This window comes from Protomyctophum bolini, assembly GCF_963924005.1.
Source record: "Protomyctophum bolini genome assembly, chromosome: 2".
Taxonomy (NCBI): domain Eukaryota; kingdom Metazoa; phylum Chordata; class Actinopteri; order Myctophiformes; family Myctophidae; genus Protomyctophum; species Protomyctophum bolini.
The window spans coordinates 36390415-36400414 of NC_137863.1; the positions used below are offsets into that span (position 1 = coordinate 36390415).

The 10000-nt window shown below is 41.5% G+C and overlaps 1 protein-coding gene across 2 annotated transcripts in view; it reads left to right on the forward strand.

Moving 5' to 3' along the window:
* igsf21a (immunoglobin superfamily, member 21a) overlaps nucleotides 1-10000 on the forward strand; it is a 241920-nt gene that overhangs the window by 204613 nt on the left and 27307 nt on the right. The gene's annotated exons all lie outside the window — the stretch shown is intronic.

Sequence of the window (10000 nt, forward strand, 5' to 3'; positions counted from 1 at the left end):
GTCTCAACCAAGATACTTCTCGGTTGATTATGTGAAAGCTGTGAGGTATCTGCAATATGTCCCGTACTCCCTGCTGAGGTATCACAGGATGTCGTAAGCCATTAAAAGTTCAGCACTGCTGGATTCTTTTTTCAACCCCTTACAGAGGAAATGAGATCTGATCTGGATTGGACTGGACCCCACCCCCTCCATTACTGGCAAAAAAAATGCCCTTTCTCACTCAAATGACTCACAGAAAATGACGTACGAAAGAGAGAAAATGACGTACGAAAGACGGGCATACGGACAGAAACAGAACAAACATTTCAAAGTACGTTTGGAAAGATGGACTAACTGACAGACACAGAACAAACATTTCAAAGGACATTTGGAAACTGATGGACTGATATTGTATTGTCCATGTACGTGCATTTTGACATGAATAAATTGATAATGTATCAAAGGCTTTTGCACCAATGATAGCTTATAGCTCAAGGATAATTCATGAAAGGTTATCTGATATTACCTTTGCGAGGCCATTGAAGCATTTTACTGCAAAACCAATTTGTGTAATTTGACCAGGAACACTATCTTTGAAAAACATCCGTTGGTATACTTCTCACATTGAACACTTACTGCTTCTAATGGCAATGGAGAGAGAGGAGTGGATTTCATCTACTGACTATTATACGGTAATTCCATCCTCTCACAGAATGAGTTATGGTACTGTGCCATTCCAAAAAGAGCCAGGGAAATCATTTTAGCAAGAGGAAGCACAAAGCGAGTGGTTATATAGAGTACATTATGTACTGTGCATTATGTTGTTTTGGTTTTGGTGTATTTTGTTGTGGCATCTAAATTATTAGTGAATGTAACAGCAAAGATTCAGGGCCCTATCTTCCGCAAGTGCTATACCAAAAGGGATTTAGCGTGTGTGATCTGGGCACAATGCTATTTTCCCCACAGACATTGCGCTGTTGCGTAAACCCATTACTTTATTTGAGTAAACAGTTATAAATTATTGAAACTGTTTCTGCTCTATACTCTTGCTTTCATTTTACCGCACCAACCTCACAGTGACTGCTGTATTTGCATACGTGCAAGCAAACAGTACTAGGCAATACAAATAAGTCTCATTCTCATTCTGATCTGTGATACAAAATAAATAAATGATCTACCAATGATGTAGCTGTATAGTGAACACAAATGGGTGAAAATGCCTCACTTCCATAAATTCCATAGATAGTCGTGGAAGAATGTATCAATACCACAAATGTAGAAATCCTAGTAAGTAAAGGTCTGGTGTTAAAATTGTACTTGAGTAAGAGTACAAAAGAATTAGCACCAAAATATAACAAAAGTAAAAGTACTCATTAGGGTGTGGTCTCTCCAAACTGAACATTTGTGGGATTTCTGCCACAAATGAATCACACATCAATCAGAGTGCCTGGCTGCACAGTCGCTGCCTGTTGTACCTTTCAATGTGTCTCCATTCATGCAATACCCGTTGTACCCATTGTGACCTTCGTCAGAGTACCTGTTGTACCCGTCTGTCCGTCCGTCCGTCCGTCCGTTTATACCCGTTTAGGAGAGGATGTACCCGTCTAACTGTGTCCCTTTTACCGTAAATCTCTGTAGTCTGTATATGTGTTCTCTGTATCTCTGAGTATACATGGGGGATACTCGCTCACTCACACACAGAGATTGTGTGCATTTATAGAAGGATTTTTATACATCTATTTGTGTATTTTTGGCACAACTATTTCATGGAACACTATTGAATGAGCCAAGAACTTACAATGGGCCATTTACTTCCTCAATTTATATCTCAGGCCCGGTTGCACAGTATGGAATGATGCCAGGCGGGGCATCTACCATGCTGTAGTCTACACAGCCCAAGTGTTAAAGAAAACACTTAAATTACTTCTGTGGAGAGTTGAGCACATCCTGCCAAAGTGGCCGTGTACCGCAGGATTAAATTAAAACTGAACCTATACTGTATGCACACGGTATGTTCTAGCAACTTATATGTGCTACTGTATGTGTATTATGCTCAGCTCTGTCTTACCGTACTCATCATTCTATAAATGATATATTTTGTTAGTGTTAATGCTGCTAGAATGTGGAGGAACGAAAACCAAATATGAGATCTAACCTCTAACATAATAATCTTGAATCTTTGAACTGGGTTCATTGATGCATTTCATTACTGGTGCCTTATCCCGTCCTGTAAATGTTTGTTTAATCTCCTTTGAGATCTTGTGCTGTGGTCCATAATAAAGAATGCCTTGAAATGGAAGCTTTAACTCCACTAAGAGATATTTACTTTCATGTTTATTTCTACCAAGTTGTACAGCAATTCATTTTCCTGCTATGTAAAAAAAAATTGAGAAATGTATTTAGAGAGCTGTAGTAGATTGCTTTTAACTCAAATGTAAATCATTGTCAAACACAGAAAGGCTTAAATTCAAGAATAGTGTTGTTGCTATAATGCAATTTCACACTACTAGACCGGTGTCCGGCTGTAGAGCACCGAGTCACACTACTAGACCGGTGTCCGGCTGTAGAGCACCGAGTCACTACTAGACCGGTGTCCGGCTGTAGAGCACCGAGTCACTACTAGACCGGTGTCCGGCTGTAGAGCACCGAGTCACTACTAGACCGGTGTCCGGCTGTAGAGCACCGAGTCACTACTAGACCGGTGTCCGGCTGTAGAGCACCGAGTCACTACTAGACCGGTGTCCGGCTGTAGAGCACCGAGTCACTACTAGACCGGTGTCCGGCTGTAGAGCACCGAGTCACTACTAGACCGGTGTCCGGCTGTAGAGCACCGAGTCACTACTAGACCGGTGTCCGGCTGTAGAGCACCGAGTCACTACTAGACCGGTGTCCGGCTGTAGAGCACCGAGTCACTACTAGACCGGTGTCCGGCTGTAGAGCACCGAGTCACTACTAGACCGGTGTCCGGCTGTAGAGCACAGAGTCACTACTAGACCGGTGTCCGGCTGTAGAGCACAGAGTCACTACTAGACCGGTGTCCGGCTGTAGAGCACAGAGTCACTACTAGACCGGTGTCCGGCTGTAGAGCACAGAGTCACTACTAGACCGGTGTCCGGCTGTAGAGCACCGAGTCACTACTAGACCGGTGTCCGGCTGTAGAGCACCGAGTCACTACTAGACCGGTGTCCGGCTGTAGAGCACCAAGTCACTACTAGACCGGTGTCCGGCTGTAGAGCACCGAGTCACTACTAGACCGGTGTCCGGCTGTAGAGCACCGAGTCACTACTAGACCGGTGTCCGGCTGTAGAGCACCGAGTCACTACTAGACCGGTGTCCGGCTGTAGAGCACCGAGTCACTACTAGACCGGTGTCCGGCTGTAGAGCACAGAGTCACTACTAGACCGGTGTCCGGCTGTAGAGCACAGAGTCACTACTAGACCGGTGTCCGGCTGTAGAGCACAGAGTCGGTAACAATGGAAGTTGGGGTGAGGAACGTGTGTGTCGAATTTGAAGTCGTGGGGTGAACGGTTCTCAAGTCACGTGCATTAAATCCATACACACGTACAGACAGACAGACAGACAGAGTGCGCCACATACTGTAGTATAGTATGGTTATTATCTACACTTCTACAGTGTTAAGAGTGTATACAATTCCAACTGTGAGACACCAAAGTACTGTAGCGCTATAGATTTCAACAATATAGACTCGACATATACTGTAGCATTACATTTTACTACTTGGTCTCTTCAATTTGAACAATGGCAACAAATATTACATTTAAACTGAACATTTGTTCAATTTATGCTGCCATCCACAGTCATACTATGTTGTAACAGAACCTCATTATTAGCTTTGTAAGTATTTGCTTGGATGTAGCAGCTTTGGCACAGATTTTTATGATCGGAACTTCAAACGCCCTCTTTCTTTCTTTTTCTAATGAAACACATTGTCTTCATTGGTGTCACTGCCTGGAAGCTTATTGCAAAATGAGCTGTTGTCAGCTGGATTTTCAACATCATCATTCTGAACAGTGTCTCACAATGAAGAAAGCAAGCATTTAAAACCATTGTTGTTTCTTTGTATTTTAGTCACTCAGTTATCTCTGTTTTGATGAATGGAAGCGAATAAAGTCGCATATTTCATATTATTATTCCCTATGCAGCATGTTTTTACAGATTGATTAATATTGAGAGTATTCACAGTATTCATAGTTTCATGCCGATAGGTCAAACAGTGCCGGAGATTAGCTGCTCACAGACGGACGGACAGATGGGCACACTGACACACAGATAGGGGGGTGAAAAAATATTATCTTCTCTATCGCTCTAAAATAGAGCGATAGAGAAGGAGAATGGAATGAGTGAGGAAAAGAGACTACAATTCTGAAACAATGAACTTGTCAAAACATTGTCATTTCCCCATGGATTCATGTCTGACAGCCCTGACAGCTGGTTAAAACTCAGAGGGCCCTATATTTTAGATATACTGTATAAGGGGTAGTGCATTTTTTAACCTGATGTAATTTTTATGCCTGGAGCTCGCGTTGTATAGATTATTATTAGTATTAAATTATCTGCCGCCAGGGCTGGACTGGGAAAAAAATTCGGCCCGGTCATTTTCACCCAGACCAGACGAATTTGGCCCAGACCAGCCCACCACAACCAGCGAGCAGATAGAAGAAACTATACCGCCCGCTCCTTCGAGGCACGCACAAACAAGCGCTAATACCACCACTTTTGGTGGTATTAGGTGGTGGGTTCACTTCATTGAAATCAAATCATCCTTGTGACCTCTGACTACATCCACGTTTACTTTACCAATTATCTAGCACTTCTTCTGGTGGAATGAGAAAAATTGCCTGAAAAAAGTGCCTGGTAAAAGGGTTTCAGGACCTGCTGATCTGAAATGTGAAACGCCCTCCCACACTCATAAAAGACGTCATTGACGCAATAATGTTGCTTTAAAGGTATATTCAGTTATTTCACTTAATTCAAATATCACTTATTTGAGTGTGCTGACCATATAAGGAGTTCCTCCCTGTCCCCAGTTAACCCCTGGGGGTTGAGTGGGGGCGGGCCTTGGTGTCTGTACAGTTTGCCTGTCTTGTGGCCCCCCACTGTAGTGCGTGCATGTGCACATCTTAATACCAGGGCGGTCCAGGGGATTTTCCAAATCACTGAATGCTCCTTTAAGTTGCAAAGTGGATTCATAACCATTCATATTTTAGCTATCAGATACATTTGTAATAGTCGAATACTGAAATGTCTGCTGTTGTTTATCGATCTTCCTCTTATGAGTTTGGAAATATATTTTACGTGCAGTAACTGTTTCCCATCTTAGATTATTGAACTTGCAGTATTAAAGGGCCACTTCACCCCTTTTGCAACCAGATCTTATTTTAATGATGTTTGGGAGACAAGAAACACTTTCCTGGGGGTTTTTATGTGGGTAATATGTGTTTTTAGATATTTCAGTATTTCAAAGTGTCCATGATAGCCCTCCCCTATCCACAAGGAGGAGCAGTGGACCAAAGCATTGTGGGAATTGTAGTCCAGGATTCGAAGGAAGACAAGTATTAACCAGCTAAAGCCTAGTCAATGGAAATATAAACAGAAGTTTCACCGCTAAAGTCCTAGGAAGACATTTCATCAATTGTCAAAAGCTAGGCTCTTCAACCACATCGCTTCTCTTGCCATGTCCAGGTATTTTTGAGAAATAGCATTGACTGCAGTGACAGTGTCTATGAAAAGTCTATAAGAAAAGCTTGCTATTGTGTTTCAAGATCTGCCCTCATCTGATGTCATGGAAACGAGCCACTGCCTTGGCATAGCGATAATAGTTTAATTAGAACACCCTTTGAGCACAAAAGCACTGATTGAAAAGAGGAAAGATAATATAAGATAATAATGAGAGTTAATAATAAGAACCAGATTATGCCAAATTCTTTCTGTCTGTCTGTCTGTCTGTCTGTCTGTCTGTCTGTCTGTCTGTCTGTCTGTCTGTCTGTCTGTCTGTCTGTCTGTCTGTCTGTCTGTCTGTCTGTCTGTCTGACACACACACACACACACACACACACACACACACACACACACACACACACACACACACACACACACACACACACACACACACACACACACACACACACCACAGACATCAGTGGCGTGTACAGATAGACACTAGGGGGGCAACGCGATAGACACCTTTTGACAATGTGCCCTTTTGAAAAAATTAATTGTACAGTATGTGGACCATGGTGAGTGGTGACATTGATCAATTCTTGATAATAAACTTCTAATTTAGGCCCCGAAATCTATAAATCTCACACTATTAAGGCAACCGGCTGGTTCCACGCGCTGCACAAGGTGCCCTTTTTTCACTTGAACACCTGCCCCTCTAAATGTCTGTGCACGCCACTGACAGACATGCGCGCACTCTGTCTCTCTCTCCATTATGCTCTAACCCTCTTTCTCTCTGCCTACCTCTTCCTTCCTTCCTCGTTGAGTAATTCTGTCACCATGGAAATTACAGCCTTGTTCCTTTGACAGCAGCATGATTAATTGTGCCAACATAAAGGTGTATTTTGGCCAATGGCTGAAAAGAAAAGGTTTTAGTGTTACATTTCCAGTTGGCTTTGGACTTGCGATGTTAGTGAGAGGAGCTGGAGAGATGAGGGGAATGGAACGTTGGCAGCATGCAAAGTGCAAAGTGCTTTCATCACTGTCTATTCACAGTCAAAATTGCAAAGCTATCCTCGTGACATATGACTAATTTTACCTTTCACCACCATGTGGCATTGTGTTTGGGCTAGTGCTTGGCATTACATCGCTTTATTTTTACCTGAGCTAATTAATTTCAGAAGGAAGTGGTTTGTGCAATGTATGTGTGAACACAATGGACTGTGGGGGCATGTGGGGATTTATAGCATGCAGGCCATGACTGATAATCACTTCATGTTCCATTCAGCATTGTATGTAAGGGACAATAGAGAAATACAACAACATCACTGACATTCAAAAGATGTCTATTACAAAACATACCACCTCTTTTCTAAGCATATCCAACACTGAGAAAATACTTTACATTTAGAGGCAATGTTCATAATTATGTTGACAGGCAGTTTGGCTTCATTCCCCAGAGGAATTCCTTTGGAAAAATCTTAATCAGTATTTATTTATTTGTTTCAGACTTTTCAGATTAAGTGATATACAAAATGTCTTGTCACTCTTGTGTGCACAAACATACTAATTAAGACTGGTGCAACCGTGCAGGTATACACAGGGTAATTGCATGGATATATATATACATATGTGTCTCAGAGCCATAGAGTAGAATCAGCTCAACGGTCATCCTAAATATTTTTACTTTGAACATCTTACTAAGCTGGGATGACCAGATCGTATGCATGTCATTGCAGGCTGACCAGGCCATGCCCTTCCTAGTTTGAAAGTTATTTTCGGAAGAAGATATGAACCCAATGCTTACTTTATACACAAGTAAATTACTGTGAAATATTAGCAGGCTATTTGAGACACAAAATGCACAAAAAGCTAGAAACATCCTCAGCTTAGTAACTTAAAGCAGGGACTTGGTGATTGCTCTCCAATTTGAAAACCCCAATGGTTCTTTTGTCATATCTCTTTTACAACGTGGGAAATTCAATTTTAACAATTTAACGCTTAGCTTAAAATTGTCTCAAAAGCATGAAGAAAATTGTAGGGGTGACATAATTTTTTTTGTGACACATTCATTCATCCATTTAAGGGTGACTTCAAATATTATCATTGAGAGGCCCACACTTTTAGAATTGAAATTATTCTAATAATATAGTAGAATAATATATTAATATTAATATTCTAATATAACAGATTTCTGTTCAACAACGTTTCGTTTCCCTGTTTTGATCTGTATCATAGTAATAAAACGGACAAGAAGGACATTTTAACACAGTAGTGGCACTTGACTCTCATTGCAGCCCTAGGTCTGTCATCCCACTCATTCAGGTCTTTGATGAAATGTTCATTGATTGCAGTCCTTAAGCACAGGGGTGGCACTGTGGCAGTGAGGAGTAGTTGCTAGTGAGACTCTGCCACCCCCCTATCGGTCCACAGTAGTGCACACAGCATTTTATCATTATAGACATTAGAGCCAATATGATATTTATTTTCTGTCTCTGAAGTTAAATGCTCAAAGCAAAATAATGACTTCTTGCTGGTGCACTCTGAATTAATTAGTGTTGTGCCACAGGTGTTACTGTGTACACATGCCAGTTTGCGAAGAAGAAATCTTCAGGTGCATGAATCATTTCTAATCCATGTGGTTCTCCAGCTAATTAATGTGTTCAAATGCACAGTAAAAAATCCTTTCTTTTTTCATTCATTACAAGTTGTTTGGCAGCAGGAGGTAGTGGTCATGAGTTGAAGCGAGATGAAGAGAGCTTGGGAGGGACTGGGGTCAGTATGGATTTGTGGTTGATGCCTGTGCCTCCTTTGATGCTATTGGATTTTAAAGCCTGATTTATACTTTGTTGCGCACCAGTGCACAGTTGTGATGCGACATGTTGTGAGCTTATACATGGGTTATTCTTTATGTGGGACACCACCATAAGACGTAAGCCTTAGGTGCTCAGTTCACAGTAGATCAACACAGATGCTGTAATTGTTATTGAATGCTCCTGCATGGCAAAACGGATACAGACTCACAGGTACAGTAGGCCTACTGTATTCCAATACAGTATGTGCCTTTAAGGCATATACTGTAGCTCAGTTTGGCTGTGTTACAATTTACGTTTTCAAAATAATTCATGTCAATAACGATACCTTGCACCTTTGAAAATGTGGATTTGGATTGTTTGGAAAACTCATTTCAAAAGAGTATATGATGCAATGTTTTTACCTATGTTTGTAATGCACCATTGTCATTGATGGACTTATACTTTTAAAAGCAGATGTCCTATCCTGCATAAAGAATTTAATAACTAGAAAAAGTGCCCCTCGAGGCACAGGTCTCCAGTCTCCACCATAGGAGCGTTTTTTTTAAACTGTCAAATGGCATTTCTTCTCAGCCTAGTGGGAATATGCGTGCACAGTTTCACCGCAATCAGACGCTGTGTTCATGGCATTTTGTACAAAACTTTGGAAGCCAATCTTAGCCAAGATTAGCATGACATTTTTATCAAATCTGAAGGAGTAATATCGAAAAATGAGTTTTACATAAGTCAGCCTCCTGGTGGCGTTATAAAGAGCAGATATGTGTAGAATACAGGGCAAAGGTTTTTTGCATGGCCACTAGGAGATGTGCATACAACATATTTTACACAGATTGGTGCAGTTATAGGTAAAAACATGAATAGGCCAGTTATAGCGCCACCATGTGGTGCAAAACATACTCTCCCCAATGAACCCATGCCTTCAGCCTGGTGGAGACAATTAGACCTACTTGATCATGCAGGGGAAATACAGTTTTTAGCTTCACCCAGCTAACCACTTACAGTACCTGTATAAGTGGTCAGACTTGAGCCCAGCTAGGGGAGGAGGAGTACTGGTAGTTAGGGGTTTCCCAGGTGGCCTCTCTCCATTCATGTTCAGTGTGTGTATGTGTATGTGTGTATGTGAAATACCTATAGGAGGGAGGGAGAATTCATATGAACAGCAATGCCTGCCTCATTCTTTATGAACATACATTGCTGAAGTGACTTGTGACTGGTTTTCACAAACAGTCCTATCTATGCAACAAAGAAACAAGGAAAGAAAGTAAAGAAACACGAGAAATGTAGTATATTATAATAATATCTGTCAAACAAGTGCCAAAAGGGAACAAACTAAATTAATTGAAACTATTTATACATTGAAAGGATTGTTTTTGGCTGTGGCCTTGGTGCAGGCAGAGGCGGAACTGCCAATCACCACACCGTAGCCTGGCTCAAGCCCCTGAATCACTAGCCACACCCATTAAATAGTTTTGAGTGAAACAAAATTAAAATTCAAGGTGCGTGTCAGGCTACACCACACAATGGAGGAG